The following is an 18,779-nucleotide window of genomic DNA, read 5'->3' on the forward strand; positions in this document are numbered from 1 at the left end:
ATTTCTTCACCAAATTGAGTCAAACAAGTCTCAAAATACTCCCAAAGTAATATACAAGCATAATTAAACAAATTCAAGGCATAAAATTCAACGAGCAAAGCAAATTAAGCAAAATGATTTTCGAATTTTTCGGAAAATTCGCGAACAAGAACGCGTAATTCATCAAAAACTGAGTAGAGTTTGAGCAAAACTTACATAGATCGGGAAAATAGATAAGAAAAGCTTCGATTTGCAACAAGTTTGAGCGAATTTGGTTGAGAAATGAGCAAGAACGAGTAGATTGAAATTTTCGCGAAGTTTGTGAAGCAGAGCAGCGAAATGAGAAAGAAGAAGAAGACGGGTTTAAAACCCCGATTCTGCCGCCAAACGACAGAATTGTCGCGAGGCGACAGACTCTGTCGCGCGGCGACAGATGCGAAAGCTCGCGACAGGCACTTCTGGTCGGCGCTGGAGCGGCGACAGAGTGCTGGGCTCTTCCTTATGGTTTTGTGGGTCCATTTTAGTAATTTGGGTTCCTTGGTACGCCAGTTAGCCCCTTTGAGCAATTGACATGATTTAGTCAGCTTGATCAAAATGCACTGAGTGATCGACTTGATGAAAGATCGTCTCACTTTAGCTTAAAGCGCCTACGTATTGGCTCGTAATAAGGCACCGAAATAATGGTTCAAGGCATCGAAATAATGGTTCAAGGCACCGAAATATTGGTTCAGTAAACGCGCCAAAGTAATGGTTTGCAAAGGCAAAAGCACCAAAGTACTGGCACAAATATAACAAACAATGATAAATAATGATATTAAGGGTTAATAGGTAAAGTGATTCTTTGGCAATGTCTCAACATAGAGAGGAATTGTTTAGCGGCGAAGTACGGTCGTGACGAGGTAGTGTCACAAATAGTGGAGATGGCGAAGCAAGGTCAACTTCGGCGGTCCCTCAAGGTAAAGAAGAGATTGTCTATAGCGGCGACATACTGCTGTGGCGACATATGGCCACACCCAGGAAATGACGACATACAGTTATTTTCGACGATGTTCCCGAAATACTGTGGAGGATTGTCACCAAGAATATTGAAGGCGACGACATATGGTTATCTTCAACGATGGCGTTCACGAGGCACTGTGGAGGTTGTCACAAACAACATACGAAGCAACAACAAAATGGTTACGTTCAGAGACGTGTGCTCGACGGTGCAAGATACGCGTTTCTTAACTCTTTTATCTGTTTAACTAATGATTAGTTTTGCAGGTATCGGCGTTATAAGAATGATTTGGAATTGCAGAACATTTTGAATCATTCTCCGTCCCTATCGATACTTTGACTTTTGTTTTCGAAACATAAGTTTCTCCAAACTCAGTCAAAGTGGGGGCTTCTGTAGACACCCATTTGTGTCTCCCCAAAACCAAACCCAGTGATGAATGCCTTGCACGTTGTGTTATTATCGAATTAGGTGAAAGTGATTCGAAAGCCAAGTGTTGCGGTTTAGTTTTAATTAAATTCTTCTCTCTCTGTTTTTGAAAATGACCCTATTTTATGAAAACGTCCATTTCTGTTTATTTTGGTCCATAATAAGGGTCCAATAATGGTGTAGATGGATGGGGCTTGAAAAGACCTTTCCAACGATATGTTATGAGCCCGATTCCGATGAATATTGAGGAAGTTATGGCCAAAATACTAAACTGGGCCCAGTTATTTGTTTTAATACGGCCCAATGATCTAGAGGAGGGCCCAATATTAATTGTTATTCCTAAAATTATTAGGATTAATTATAGTTTTCTAGAAGTTCCTAGAAAGTTCCTTTTAATTCTGATATTGTTAGATTTAATAATTAATTATTTTTAAAAGATTTTTATTTGGAATAAAATATTGTTTTGTTATCTTAAAAATACGTATTTTATCTTCTGTACGGATTCCGTAGATCAAGTTGATTAAAGATCGGATTCCGCGTGAAGAAAAACGCGCTAATACAGGCTGTCGCCAAACGACAAGTCTGTCGCCACGCGACAGACTCTGTCGCCTCGCGACAGACTCTGTCGCCTCGCGACAGACTCTGTCGCCTCGCGACAGACTCTGTCGCCTCGCGACAGAGTTAGTTCCTGGCGACAGCGTGGAGTTTTATTCCTTATCAAATTCTATGTTTTTCCGGATTATTTTCATTATAAATAGCGTCCGAGTCCCTGTTTTCAAAATCATCTACAAACAATATTCTCAATTCTCTTCCTTAATTCTCTCTATTCTCTCTTAAGCAATACATGCTTTCTTTCTTCTTTCTCTATTTCTAAACTAGCTTTTTACATACAATATTCCGCATTCACAAGACTTAGAGTCTCTTAGCCAAGTTCGAAGTTGCCTTCGCCCTAGACGTGCAAGGTTTAATATTTTCTGAGGGTTTGGTCCAAAACTAGTCAAAACTTTATTTAGTTTGATTTCAATTTAATTCTTTAATTCTTTAATTGTTCTTTATTGATTTTCATTGAAGTTTACTAACTTGTGTATTTTGTTATTAGAAAGAGGTACGAGGCTTCAAAGTATGTAATCTTATTACTATCTTTCAATGTAGAAAGCATGTTTATTATGTTTAATTCCTAGTGTCATGTTAGGACGCTTTTAATGCTTTCTAGTATCATGTTAGGACGCTTTTTATGCTTTCTAGTATCATGTTTAGGGTGCCTTTACTCTTTCTAATATCATGTTAGTACCATGTTGGGTTTAAAGCTTTGATCTTTATTGCTTAGTGACATGCTAGGATTTGTTATTAATCTTGTTAGTATCATGCCTAGGATCATGCTATTGTTATTAAGCTTTATTATGCCTTATCATGCTATTATCATCGTTATTATTGTTATTGATTTATTTATTATGTTGCTTGTTTTATTTTATTGTTATTGCTTGATCACACCTTTTATGCAGGTTTAAAGGGAATTTGTACTTGAAATCACGCTTAATAAGATAATTATTAATTTGGTTTAGGCTAATATGATTTTAACTCAAGTGATCGCCAATAATAGTTTTATTTGTGCATTAATATTCAACCAACATAGATTAAACAGGGTAGGTTTAATATAATGTTTGTATGTTATTCGAAAAGCGCACATGAATACGAGCAGAACAAAGTAGAGGCCTATTTTATAGGGCGGGTCCTTTCTTTTGTAGATTGGATTCGTACCCTCATCCCCGGACCCTGATTGGTTCAAGACCTTATGGAGTAGTTGATGGTCCTTTTGGATTGTCTTTTGGGTTTACAAGTTCCTAAAACTTGTTGGCGACTCTTTTTGCTCTTTATCTTTCCCTTTGGAACGCCACCGTACTTTAGTGTATGATCACAGTGGGGTTCAAGTTTGGGGTTATCGTAATGCTTGAAATATTCCCTACAAGAGAGTTAAGAAACGTTCTGCGATTCCAAAATATATCAAGCAACATAATAATAAACAATAACAATATCAAAACGTTCTGCGATTCCAAATCATTCTTATAACGTCGATACCTGCAAACTAATCATTAGTTAAACAGATAAGAGAGTTAAGAAACGCGTATCTTGCACTGTCGAGCACACGTCTCTGAACGTAACCATTTTCTGTTGCTTCATTTGTTGTTTGTGACAACCTCCACAATATTTCGTGAACGCCATCATTGAAAATAACCGTATGTCGTCGTCTTCAATATTCTTGGTGACAATCCTCCACAATATTTCGGGAACATCGTCGAAAATAACTGTATGTCGTCATCTTCAGGGTTGTGGCCTTACGTTGCCACGGCAGTGCATCGCCGCTATAGACAATCTCTTCTTTACCTTGAGGGACCGTCGAAGGTGACCTTACTTCGCCATCTTCAAATTTTGTGACAACTCTCCACATCCTAGGGAACGCTGTCTATCATTGCTGCTACATCTCGAGCTTTTCCTTGAATCATGGTGACAACCTTCACAATCATAGCGAATGTCATCGAAGACCCCCTCATCACGAACCGCTCTTCTCAAATATAGGTGACAACTTCCACAATCTTAGTGAATGTCATCGAAGACCGCCTCATCACGAACCGCTCTTCTCAAATCTAGGTGACAACTTCCACAATCTTAGCGGACATTGTCGAAGATCGCCCATCTTGTGCTATCTTCTCAAATCTTGGTGACAACTTCCACAATCTTAGCGAAGGTCGTCGAAGATCGCCCATCTCGTGCTATCTTCTCAAATCTTGATGACAACTTCCACAATCTTAGCGAAGGTCGTCGAAGATCGCCCATCTCGTGCTATCTTCTCCAAATCAAGTGATAACTTCCTCAATCTTAGCGAAAGCTATCAAAGACCGCTTCATCTTGAATCGTTCTTCTCAAATCTAATAATAACCTCCCCAATCATAGTGAAAGCTATTGAAGGTCGCTTCATCTCAAACCGCCCTTCTCAAATCCAAGCAATAGACTCTTTTTAATCTTAAAGCCCCCTGTTGAAGGCTTCGTCATCTCGAATCATCAAATCTTCTTCCATCCTAGGAAATCGTTGTGAACCATTACTTTGGTGCTTGCGATGAGCCAATACTTAGGCGCTTTAAGCTGAGTGAGACGATCTTTTGTCAGGTCGATCACTTATTGTGATTGCAATCAAACTGACTAAATCATGTCAAATTGCTTATAGGGGCTAACTGGCGTACCAAGGAACCCAAAATTGTTGAGCCAGGTCTATATGACCACATCATGAAGCCACGTGACCTGTCGCTGCACCAGCGCAAGCCAAAAGTGCCTGTCGCCGCGATATCGCTCCGAACTTTCAATTTGGTCGTTTCCTTTCAACCAAATCTGCTCAAATCTTTTGCAAACTAAGGCTCTTCATCTCCATATAATTTGCTCAAACTTCTCTCATCTTGGAAAAGTTTCATACATCTATATTCGCGGTTTTTTTCGAAAAAATCCGGGAATATTCTTGCTCGCTGGAATGTACCTGCATCTATATTTTAGACTATAGGACTTTGCTCATATTTTATTATCTTATATTAGGGTTGACCTAAGGCTTAGTGTTTCTTGACTCATTGACTAAACATGACTTAACTCAAATAGTTTGACACATGTGTTAGACTCAACTCGATGTGATATGACACAACATGACTCAATGTACATGACTCGTGTGTGATGTGCAAAAAAAAGCAAAATTTTCCGTCATTTTTGTAGAGGGTACCGACTTTCTCCCGAAAAAAGAAAGACGTGAAAAAGAATCGAAGTTTTTAATGGTGCATGTTGAATGAGCTTAATCAAGTATATGCGTTCAATATTGTCCCTCAAGTTTCAAGGATTATTTCCTCCTAAACTATCTTAGTTGACTCGATTATGAAAGTATTTAGGTAACTTAGGCACGGAGGTTAAGCACTTCATACTTTGATACAATGATGATTATAAGTGATGAGTGATGTGTGATATGACAAAGCATGCTTCATCATTATGTTAAGATTTCATGACAAAGGGTTCCTAATTGGGAGTCTATTTGGTCATGTATCTGTGATGTGTGTGAAAGTGACACTAAAGTTAAGCTGCAAAGGCTAAGTGTATGGAAAAGTATTATTTGATAAGAGTCAAATGATGATGACTCTTAGGCTAGGTAGGCTAATGATGTAAGGATCAAGCCCCCAAGTCTAGCTCTAAGTAAATAAGGATGAGCATTGGAAATCCCTTGATATGATCATGGTGTAAGTGTGTGAATGTGAAAATGAATGCATTTTTATTATGGCCGCACCTCAATGTGAGGTTGCCTACGTATCCGTTAGGAATCAGGCCAAACGTAGCTCTAGCCGAACCTCGCACAAGTGTGTGTATACCTCAAAAAGGTCTTTTTAAGGGTTGTAACGTGGTTAGGCTAAAGGTTAGAGAAGAAGGGGATAAAGGCTCAAGACCCTAGATAAGCCCCCAAGGTGTGAAACCTTGCTTTTGAATCTTTGTATTTTTTATGCTTGAGTTTTCTCATTTTTGAGCTTTCTTTCTTTTTTTTGTTTGCTCTTCTTTTTATTTTGCCTTTGCATTTTTTTATATTCGCATTTTTTTTATAAGTGTGGGCAATCTCGATCATGCGGTCTATCACTCACTTGGCATTCATGTTTCTCAGGCACGGTACCGAGCACTCGATAAGAAACGCAATCTGAGACATGTTCTTATCAAAGATATTTTTATATCAAAGACATTGGAACACTTGCCCTTTTGTACACTTTTATTCATTTTTTCTTATTTTTATTTTATTCTTTTAAGATCACTCAAGTTTTCATATTTGGAACTTGCATAAGTTACACACCATCCCATCCCAAGGTTAGTAGATGTGGGTTGAAGAAAGGAAGGTCTATCGTTAGACGAGGCTCAAAGTGGTTTATCAAGAAAAGGATTATATATTTGAAGGGTGAAAGATATGATATGGCTACAAAGGGTGCCTCAAATCATTGGTATACCTTGTGCTTAATTCGGCGTTTTTTTTTTTTTTTTTTTTTTTTTTTTTTTTTTTAATGCAATGATCATATGCGAGGAAAGAAACGCTCATTTTATTAAAGGGGAACAAAATAAGAAACCTATGTAATAAATCTAAGGTGGACAAAGGGTGCCTATGCTGGACTTATTGGGGAAAGGTTTGAAAAAAGAAGAAGAAAGCATGAAATCTTAGTGAAAAGCTTGCCTTGTATTTTGTCTCATCATTACTCCTTTTTTTATTATTATTATTGTCAATCACATAACTCGAACTCGATTCAACATGCATAGATGGGAAGAGATCATGAAAAAATGAAGGGAATGATATGTATGGAGAAAGAATGATGGAGATGGAGAAATAGGGAAGAATTAAGAATAGAATGGACCCCCAGCTCAAATGACGGAAGAACGACTCATGCATGGACCTAAGACATGGTCACGGCGACATATACAAAGTGTGTGCTAAGACTAGTGAGTTTAGGTGACATGTTAAGACTTGTGTCATGACCATGTGGCTAGACTATGTGACTAGACTCAAGTAAAGACTAAGTTAAGACTTCACGTATGTGCATTAAACTGGACAGGCTGTGGTATTTTAGTCATAACTTTTAATCTGTGACTTTTATTGGGACGAAACCAACGCCAAATTAAAGATAAAACTCGGGGCTACAGATCCATAAGTTATACGACTCGTGGTTATTCCTAGAACTCCGGCTATGACCAAAACAAGTTGACGCATGTACAGTATGCGGGAATAAAAATCCGGGTTGACTTAATGGATCTATGACTTGACTTTAGGCTTTTTTATTAGTTCAAATTAATTAATTAATTAATTAATTAAACAAAGTCTTTGATTCTTAGTGTATGACCATGGGACTTTAAGTGCCTAAACTCAATTAAAGACTTAAACATGGTTTGAACCATTAACAAACTGATTAATCCGATTAGTAGACTGTTAATTAGACTCGTCGTGATGACTCGAGCAAGAGAACTGGAATGTCGCTAAAACAACAGGACTGTCGCCACTGTTTAGAGCTTGTCGCCAGACGACAAAATTGTCGCCAGGCGACAGACACTAAACTGTAGCGCCACAGTCCAAATTCCTGTGCCATTGCTGGAACATTAATCTGGACTGTTTCTAGTAATTTTACTCTAAATGGACATGCCTAAAGTCGTACTAAGTCGAATTGATTAATTTATTAGCCTTTAATTAATTCAAAATTAATTAATTAGACAAAGTCCTTTTAGTCATTAGTCAGTTTATTTAGTCTTAATCACAGGTCAAACAAACGGTTAGCACATGTATAATAAATACAAGCAAGGGTGCACAAGTAGTTCACAGTCACAAGATGAGTTTGCAACCTAACCATGGCTCTAGTTCTCTAAAGTTCGAGGATATGGGTTAAGTCAAAAAGGTCCATGGTTAAGAATCCATATGCATTGCACACAAGCCTACCGGGAGGGTTGGAGCGAATGGACAGGATTCCGCGAGTGCGAGATGAAATCGGACTCGACTCCATGGTTTGGTGGATTCACAAACTTTGCACGTACCCAAATCTGAACTTTGCACATGATAGTGGGATATTCCATTGGGCAGGTGAAGCATGAACCCCCAGAGGGTTATATCCATATGTAGAACACATATGGGTTCAGAAAAGTGAGAAAAGGACTCAATCAATAAGCAAAATCAAGCCAACAATGCTAGAAATGGTCAAAGCAAGAAGGCAGACCCCTGGCTCGGTATTGGAAGAACTTGGCGCCAGACTACAGGGACTGTCGCCGCAAAAAAGCTTCTGTCGCCAGGCGACAAAAACTTTTTACGGGCGACAAGCCCTGTTTTCTAGACGCTAGTTCTTACATGCCTTGGCAAGTTTCTGTGTTCTTCGAATTTTCCAGATTTCGCATCATCTTTTCGATTCTAGTCATGAAAGATATTTCTCAAATTTCCTACGTGTAAAATTCCTATGGATTGACTCATGGGGTGCTCCCATGAGGACCTTTTAATGCATATGACAATAATGTGAATCAAATCACGCACATGAAATACTTAGAATTTCTCAAGTCTCATCCGCTCATTCTAAATAATTGCCAAAACTAAATAAATTTCAGGAATATAAATAGAAATCCTCCCCAGCAATGATAGACAGCGTTCCCTAGGATGTGGAGAGTTGTCACAAAATTTGAAGATGGCGAAGTAAGGTCACCTTCGACGGTCCCTCAAGGTAAAGAAGAGATTGTCTATAGCGGCGATGCACTGCCGTGGCAACGTACGGCCACAACCCTGAAGATGACGACATACAGTTATTTTCGACGATGTTCCCGAAATATTGTGGAGGATTGTCACCAAGAATATTGAAGACGACGACATACGGTTATTTTCAATGATGGCGTTCACGAAATATTGTGGAGGTTGTCACAAACAACAAATGAAGCAACAGAAAATGGTTACGTTCAGAGACGTGTGCTCGACAGTGCAAGATACGCGTTTCTTAACTCTCTTATCTGTTTAACTAATGATTAGTTTGCAGGTATCGACGTTATAAGAATGATTTGGAATCGCAGAACGTTTTGATATTGTTATTGTTTATTATTATGTTGCTTGATATATTTTGGAATCGCAGAACGTTTCTTAACTCTCTTGTAGGGAATATTTCAAGCATTATGATAACCCCAAACTTGAACCCCACTGTGATCATACACTAAAGTACGGTGGCGTTCCAAAGGGAAAGAAAAAGAGCAAAAAGAGTCGCCAACAAGTTTTAGGAACTTGTAAACCCAAAAGACAATCCAAAAGGACCATCAACTACTCCATAAGGTCTTGAACCAAATAGGGTCCGGGGATGAGGGTACGAATCCAATCTACAAAAGAAAGGACCCGCCCTATAAAATAGGCCTCTACTTTGTTCTGCTCGTATTCATGTGCGCTTTTCGAATAACATACAAACATTATATTAAACCTACCCTGTTTATCTATGTTGGTTGAATATTAATGCACAAATAATACTATTATTGGCGATCACTTGAGTTAAAATCACTTTAGCCTAAACCAAATTATTAATTATCTTATTAAGCGTGATTTCAAGTACAAATTCCCTTTAACAATCATAAAAGGTGAGATCAAGCAATAACAATAAAATATATCAAGCAACATAATAATAAACAATAACAATAATGATAATAGCATGATAAGGCATAATAAAGCTTAAAAATAATAGCAAGATCCTAGGCATGATACTAACAAGATTAATAACAAACCTTAGCATGTCACTAAACAATAAAGATCAAAGCTTTAAACCTAACATGGTACTAACATGATAACATGACATTAGAAAAGATTAAAGGCACCCTAAACATGACACTAGAAAGCATAAAATAACATCCTAACATGATAATAGAAAGCATTAAAAGCATCCTAACATGATACTAGGAATTAAACAATAATAAACATGCTTTCTACATTGTGAAAGAAATAGAGAGTAAGCTAATCTACTTACTTTGAAGCCTCGTACCTCTTTCTAATAACAAAATACACAAGTTAGTAAACTTCAATGAAAATAATAAAGAATAATTAAAGAATCAAATTGAAATCAAATTAAATAAAGTTTAGACTAGATTTGGACCAAACCCTCAGAAATTATCAACCTTTCACGTCTAGGGCGAAGGCAACTTCGAACTTGGCTAAGAGATTCAAGATCTTGTGAATGCGGAATATTGTTTGTAAAGCTAGTTTAGAAAGAGAGGGAAAAATAAGAATTAAGTAATTCTTGAGAGGGAATAGAGAGAATTAAGAAAGAGTTGATGATTGTGAATGATTTCTGAAAACAGGAATTCGGACCCTATTTATAAGAAAAATAGTCCGGAAAAACATAGAATTTGATAAGGAATAAAACTCCACTCTGTCGCTAACAAACCGACCTTGTCGCCAGGCGACAGAGTCTGTCGCGAGGCGACAAAACTGTCGTTTCGCGACAAGATATTTTTTGCGGATTTTGTTTTAATCATATCTTTTGATCTAGAAGTCCAAATAAGTCATATAATATGTCGTTGGAAAGCTCTTGAAGTCTAATTTCTAATGAAATTGGAATCAGATTAAAATCTTTTGTAGATAAAAATATATGGACGAAATAGTGGGACAGTGTCAGTTTTGGATAGAGTTTCGTATATCCTTCATATCTTTTTCGTTATAGCTCGGAATTATTATTATAATATATCATTGGAAAGATAATTTCAAGATCTATCTAACCATATAAAATTTAGATAAAAAATATGAGGCACGAAAATAATATCTGACTATCTTTGAACATCTTTAAATCCGAATACAATTAGGAAAGTTTTAAAAAAGGAAAGTTTATATTCAAATCAAATTCCATGATCTTATCTTTTTAAAAAAGGATAATTAAGATATTTTAGAAACTTATAGAAGATTCTAATCAATCCTAAATAGTTTAGGAATAGGATTAAACCTTTGGACCCTCCTCATGATCATTGAGTCGTAGGTAAAATCTGGTTTGGGTCCAGTTTAGTATTTTGGCCATAAGTTCCTCATTATTCATCGGAATTGGGCTTATAATATATCGTTGGAAAGGTCTTTTAAAGCCCCATCCAACTACACCATTATTGGACCCTTATCATGGACCAAAATAAACTGAAATGGACGTTTTTATAAAATAGAGTGGGTTTTCGAAAACAAAAAGAAAGATTTTAATAAAAACTAACCGCAACACTTGACTTTTCACACTTTCACCTCATTCGATTATGGTTTGACGCGACAGGTATTCATCACCGGGTTTGGTTTTGGGGAGACACAAATGGGTGTCTACAACTCTATATATAAGAGGAGGACAGTGAGATTGATTTTGGGACAGTGAATTTGGTCTAATATTGGGCTTTATCTCAGAGATGAAATCAAACTTTATGATTTCCCCCTTAAATATGCTATATTGGAAGTTGAAACACAGTAGTTTTACATGGACTGTATCTAGCAATATCCTTTGTCTTTAGTTTCCCCAATTCCATTTTTTCCACCTAATGTGGTTCCTATCGTTCTTTTTTCCTTTTCCTCTCAGCTTCCCCATCTGGGTGCTCAGTTATTTAAGATTTGATCACTTTGTTTTTCTTCTATCATATTTTGATATTCTCAATTTATTCGTTATTGTATTGTAGGAAAAATAGAGTTTGACTCGTTGCTTTTCCCTTCTTACACATGCATATTGCATGATGTTTGGGAATCATTGTAGTCTTTACAAGGACCCCTTCAATTCCTTACCCCATGAATTTTGTTACTTTCAGTGCCAATCTCCGCATTGTGCATATTTTGTCTAGCTAGACAATTTACACTTGGGTATCACATCTTGCTCAAAGGATATACACCTTTTTCTTTGTGAGTGACGAAGTAGAATTAAGATTTGATAAAAGATCTATACATAGGATCCATGACACTCCATCAGTAAAACAATGTGGCAGCAATGGGCACATGCCCATAGATTATCCAAAACTGCTTTAATTTTATGATATTTAGGATTCTTTGTTATGGATGACTTATTTGTCTGTATAAAATAAATGAAGTATATGAATAGATTTATAATTTAGATAGTGAATGAAAGTAGCTAATTTATGTGTGTTCTGCCTAATTTTTTAATCATGATAGAACTAAATGTATAGCTGAGTTTACTGTTATTTGGTACTTGTGGCTTTTCATTAAATTTGAGGCTTTCATTTATCTTCTTGAAAGATCTCTTGATGTATAGATATTGCAACTTTTGCACCATCAAACATTTCTATTCAACCTCATATTGCGGTTATATAGAAGAAAATATATACTACGTAGTTATGTGGGGTCTTGTTTATTTGTCTTGGTATACACTTTTATTTTGTTTTAGTAGGGTAAAAATAATTCCAACAAATAGACACGTCGATAAGGATACCAATCTGAAACACTAATGTTGGCTACAATCTGATCACTACTGCCTCCCCTAGCCTAGTTCTCTTTCATTGCCTATATTTTTTTAGCTCTTATTTTGGATCAAGAATCTGAAATATTGACAATTGCTCGGTGATGACAATTGCCTCTTAGTGGTAAAAGTAAGCAATGTATGAATTTACATAATTGACAGAAATTTATGTGCAGAAAGCTTACTTCTAAGGTGGAACACTGTTAAATAACTTGTCATAAATGATTTGCATAATATTTAAACAACTCTATGATGTTTGGAGGGAAGCATGAGGCTAAAATTTTTCTTTATAAACAGATTTTTCCTTTGATGTTGCTGTAGCTGTAGATTTCTGGTTGAGAGTTACATTTCGCTTGTGGTTTTAGACAAGCCAAAGTTTATTAAGGTACGATTTTCATTGCATCAAACATCGATATATGCATAATCTTGTCTGATTTTGTTATGGTTGAGTAAAGTCTCGATTTTATAAATTTTATATTTAGTCTATATATGCAGTCCTAGTAGACTCCTACTGTTGTCTAGCAAAGATAGATTACCAAAATGGATGTGTGTGAGTTAGTTGGATTTGAATAGCTTCATGCCTCAACTTTCCTTTTTTTGTTCACTATCTACGACACTACATGTAAGGCCGTGGACAGTTGTATGTTTTTGCTACCCTCTCTTGCTTTATATACTGTATTTGATTCATATACTATGATGTTTGAATGTTACAATTGCATCTGTGTATGTTTGGATGTTCAGTGTGATTTTTGGGGATCCTTATTTTTGAACTCTTTAATTTCTTGTAATTTGAGAGCTTGAAAGCTATATTTGAGTATGATAGCAAAAAATAAATAAAATTTTATTGCTTAAGCTTGCTGTGTATATTCTCTAAAGCTGGTGTTCTGTTCAAATTGATTTTTGTGGAGTAGTATAGTTTTGTGATTTGAAAACAATTAAGATCTGGGTTTTGGTTTAATTGCAAGAAGTTCATCATTTTGTTTGGCTATTAAAATTTTGAGTTTTAATCTGGGGTTTTGGTTTTTTATGGCAAGATATTTATCTGGCAATTATACTGAGTTCTGAACTGCGGTTGTTTGAATTATACTGAGTTCTGAACTGGGGTTGCTGTAGACTGCTAGTATGGCTGGGATGCTTCAGAAATGTTCCTGGTATTTGTTGACATTCCTATGTGCATATATCAAGTTTTGAGTGTGACCACTAACAGAGTATTTTTGAAGTATGTCAGGCAGATTGTAATATTAAGTTTTGACCAATTATATCCTGCTATTGATTGAAGGACTTAACCTCTGAATAACATGTATTAATAATTAGCATTTCACTCATCTTATGTAAATTGCTTTTTTGGGATAAGTTGGAATAAATATATAATTATTTTAACTTTTTAACTCGTTTAAGGGCTATCTTGAGGAGTGTCATCATTTGGGAATTATGAAATACAGCATCAAAAATTATGATCATCTGAATTAATCATTCGTTTCCAATAATTATCAGTTAACATTCTTCCTTTTCATATATATCACAAACCCATAAAATTCAAAGCCTACTGTTATGTGCTATTTCTTAATGTGATAAATGAAAAGGAAAAGTTTCTGTTACACTCTTCTTTCTCCTTAATGTGCTATTTCCTACTGTGATGCCATGCTTTTCACATATAGAGAAATGCAGAGTATTAGTTTTTGTTCATTTGTTTTTTAGACATTATGTTTGATGCCATGCTGTAATACCTAATATGTGAAAAGCTCTTTGCTGCTGCAAAATTCAGGCTGATAGGAGATGATTAGTTGATATAGCAGAAACAGTTCCTGCTTTTACATTCCTTGTGGAAAATTGTTGATACCCAATATAATTCTTTATTTTGTTAGCAACTGGGATAGTTTTGGACTGAGAAAGTGATGTGTGTGTGTGGGTGTGTATAAGCCAATATAATTTTGAGCTTGTGTGTGTGTGTGTGTGTATAAGGCTATATTGTGTAATGTACTAATTTATACTTTTTTTTTTTTTTTTTTAAGATTGGAAAAGGCAATGTAGGAGCAACAAGAGAATAGGTCGGGACACTTGAGCATCAAAACAAGCGACTATATTGTCTATAACGCCATCATCTATCTATTTTGGTTTTTGGTCTTATTTATATTAGTGATGTATTTATTTAGGGACAAGCTACTATAATATGCGACTTTTTTTTTATTTTAGTTAATCGTGTTGATGTTTTCTTTTATTTATAAATTTGGTAATTGTTAGCAACATACTCTTATTATTGTTGATTAATTATTGTTTTTTTTTAATCTGATCTAAACTTGTTATATTGAATATTTGTTTATTTTAATTTTAATGTTATTAATTTAATTTATGATAAATTTAAATAACTATAATGTATATGATGGTAATAATTTAATAAAAGGAAAAAAAAGAAAAAAAAAATCTTAAAAAAAAAATCTAGACGCTTTTTAATGTCTACATAATTGCACATTTTCAAATTTCAAAGACTTTCCCGCCATACCATAGGCTGACACGAATAAACGCAAGACAACAAAAAGCGTCGCAAAATTTGATTATGTGGACAGGAAAAAGTGTCGCTAAAAAACTACATACATTTGGGATAATGCGCGAAATACGTGATTTTGGACGCTTCGTATATTAGTTTGGACAATAAAAAGCGTCGAGAATCTCGACGCTTTTTTGTGTCTCCGAAAAATTTTCGACTCTTGGATTTGCGACGCTTTTTTGCAGCGTCGAGAAATTATTTTTCGACGCTTTTTAGCGTCGAAAAAAGGCCTAAAAAGCGTCCAAAAAACACGCATTTTGTAGTAGTGAGCGTAGTACCCTGATAGCTGCATCCCAATGTTGCACCTGCGGGTTACTCAGAAACTATGCAAGAGTATGAATAGAATAACTTAACTCTGGACGAGTGACAGATAAATAAACAAGTCGCCCAACTAAGCGATGATACTAATCCGGTTGAGAGAATGGCTCCCCCTCGGCATATGCCAGACGATGGTTTTGCTCCATAAGTGTATCAATAGGCTTACAACCTAACATACCTGCCTCAGATAATACATCTAAAGCATATTTACGCTGAGATAAAAATTTACCTTCCGGACCACGAGCAACTTCAATGCCCAAAAAATACTTCAACACACCAAGATCTTTCATATGAAAACATGTATTCAAATACGATTTAAAACGAATAATCGCATCATGAGAAGAACCGGCAATAATAAGATCATCAACATAGACAAGTACATGCAGAGAGACTGATCCCTGAATATAACTGAATAATGAATAATCTGCATACGATTGCTTGAAACCATACGACTTCAAGGCATTAGACAATTTAGAAAACCACTGTTGAAGAGCCTGTTTTAGACCATATAGAGACTTACGCAACCTACAAACCTTCCCTGGAGTAGGACAGTTATAACCTGGAGGTTACAGCATATACACCTCCTCCTCCAAATCACCATGAAGAAAGGAATTATGAACACCCATTTGATGCAACTCCCAATTTAAAGAAGCAGCAACAGAAAGAAAAAGTCTAACAGTCCCCATTTTTGCCACAGGGGCAAAAGTCTCGTTATAATCAACACCTACAACCTGTCAATTGCAATACACAACAAGACGACCTTTAAGTCGCTCTACTTCACCTGTAGATGTATATTTAATTTTATACACCCAACCACTACCAATAGCCTTCTTACCTGGAGGTAAGTCCTCCAATGTCCACGTGCCATTTCATTCAAGAGCATCAATTTCTTATTTCATCGCCTTACACCACCCTTCATGTTTCACAGATTCCCTAAATGAGGAAGGCTCTTTACCCTTTGTAACTAATGTCAAAAAACACTTGTGTCTCATTAAAAAATTGTTATAATCAACATAACAAGCTATATCAAATTGTTTACCTGAAGAACGTGATTGTGAGACGGGAGCAGTAGTTGTTGATGGAGTGGGGTCTATTGCCTGTCGAACAACCGTATTAGTCACATAACCACGGAGCTTTGAGGATGGGATTTTTGTACGATGACCACGACCCAAAACCTCAACATTACTAAGAGTATTACCCCCTGCCACGTCACTATGAGCACTCATACTCCCCTTTAACTCAAGAGAGGCAGTAGCAACACCATCACCATATGAAACATTATCAGGCACATGCACATTGTTAACATCACCATGCAAAGAATCACTATTACCATGCAAATTATTAACCTCCACAGTAGCATGCATATATTGCAAAGAGGACACATCAGAAGCACTAACAATCTCACGAACAGGTGTAGGCACATGCAAATCATTATCAAAGTCTTCATCATCCCATAATCTAACTTGATTAAAATAATTTTCCCATTGCACTTTCTCCAGCTCATCAAAGATATCAATAAAAGGAAAAGTATCTTCAACAAATTGCACATCCCGGCTTATTAAAAACTCATTAGTCTCTAAATCATAAAACCTCCATCCTTTTTTTCCATATGGATAACCAACAAAAATACACCGTCGAGACTTTGAGTCAAATTTGTCCTTAGCACGCGAATTATTCACCACATAACTCAAACAACCAAATACACGCACTTCATCATAAGAAGGAGGTTTACCAAACAAGCATTCATGAGGGGATTTTCCTTGTAAAATAGGAGTCGGAGTTAAATTGATAAGATGAACCGCAGCTAAAACACACTCCCCCCAAAAATACTTAGGTAATTTAGCTTGAAAACGTAAGGCCCGGGCAACATTTAAGATGTGCTTATGTTTTCTCTCTACACGACCATTTTGTTGTGTAGTATCAACACACGATGTTTGATGCAATATTCCTTTTTTTATCGAAAAAGGACCTTAAACTCAAGAACTCATGCCCATTATCACTTCTCAAAATTTTAATCTTTTTATTAAATTGAGTTTTAATCAAAGAATAAAAATTACGAACCAAATTTCCCACTTCATGTTTTCCAATCATCAAATATACCCATGTTGCACGAGAATAATCATCTACAATAGTAAGAAAATACCTAGCATTACAACTAGACGATACTCTATTCGGACCCCAAATATCACAATGTATCAAATCAAACAAACCAGATGCTTTATTCATACTCAAAGGAAAGAGTTTCGGGGTTGTTTACCCATAAAACAAATGTGACAGTCAAACACACCACACTTTTTATTCATACTACTACTAGCTACTCCGAGTAAAGAAGAAACTACTTTCATCAAAGGATGACCTAAACGCCTATGCCATAACATACTTGCATCTGGAACCACCACAGAATTGACTTGAAAACTACGAGCACGGACCGGCCGGAAGAGATAGACCCCATTATACTACACCCCCGCTCCAATCAGGTTCTCCAAAGTGCGGTCCTGAATAGTACATAGCTTGTTAGTGAGAAGAACAATATATTTTTTCTTTTCTAATAATTGAGACACTGACAATAAATTACAATTTAGTTCGGGAACAAATAAAACATCGTCTAATATTAAACCATCACTCAATTTTATTTTTCCTTCTTTAGTGGCCGTAATACTTTTCCCATTAGGCAAACCAACCGGAGATAAAATATCACGAAATTATAAAACAAATTTAAGTCACCCGACATGTGATTTGATGTTCCGGTATCAATTATCCACTCATCCGAATTATACATACCGTGAGAATTATTGTCAGTTGAAGGTGGGGTTTTTGCACCCTTAATAGCACTCATAAATTGAGCCCACTGTTCATTACTCAAAGTTGGAGCACTTGTACGGTCAGCATCATTTATATCATCACCATTATTTTTTTTGAGCTACTACTCACACTGCCAGCAAACCCACGACCACTGGAACCTTGCGCACGACCACCACGACCACCTTTACTTGACCCACGACCACCGCGCTGACCACCATACCCACCAGAATTAAAATATTCGAGCCACACATGTAGATCAAAACACTTCTCCTTCACATGACCCTTTTTGCCACAATGATCACATACACGAGATTCACCACTACTCGACCAAGTAGTCCGACCCTGAGCCGTACCAGACGCAGCAAACCAAACAGCACCATCTGGACGATTGTCATGAGCATCCGAGATAGTTTGCTTGCGTTCATCCGACACAACCTTTGCATACGCCACATTGAGAGAAGGAATAGGGTCCATCATAAGGAGAGTAGACACCACACTACCAAATTTCTTTGGCTCCAAACCAATACAAAACTGATGGAGTAATTCACTCTCAACAATTTTAGCATATTCAAGAGCAGCTGAACACATACACTTGGGAATTTTGACATAACTAGCCAATTCATCTTGTAATTTACGTAGCTCACCAAAATACACTGCCACCGGCCTACCACATTGCTTGCAATCTACAATTTGAGCCTTTAACTCTAGAATACGAGGGCCATTGCCAAGAGAATATCTA

At 36.5% G+C, this 18,779-nt stretch overlaps 1 long non-coding RNA gene across 2 annotated transcripts in view; it reads left to right on the top strand.

Annotated features, from left to right (window-relative positions):
- The window catches only part of LOC145578847 (uncharacterized), a 29,550-nt gene extending 14,890 nt beyond the window's left edge, over positions 1-14,660 (top strand). The window contains exons 3-4 of one of the 2 annotated variants that reach the window (XR_014098929.1): positions 12,697-12,760; positions 14,388-14,660. This is a non-coding gene — a long non-coding RNA (uncharacterized LOC145578847). The remainder of the gene's footprint in view (positions 1-12,696; positions 12,761-14,387) is intronic. The other variant, XR_014098930.1, reaches the window with a different exon arrangement.
- Positions 14,661-18,779: the final 4,119 nt, after the last annotated feature.

The sequence above is a fragment of the Chenopodium album genome, chromosome 14, assembly GCF_948465745.1.
Source record: "Chenopodium album chromosome 14, dcCheAlbu1.1, whole genome shotgun sequence".
Taxonomy (NCBI): domain Eukaryota; kingdom Viridiplantae; phylum Streptophyta; class Magnoliopsida; order Caryophyllales; family Amaranthaceae; genus Chenopodium; species Chenopodium album.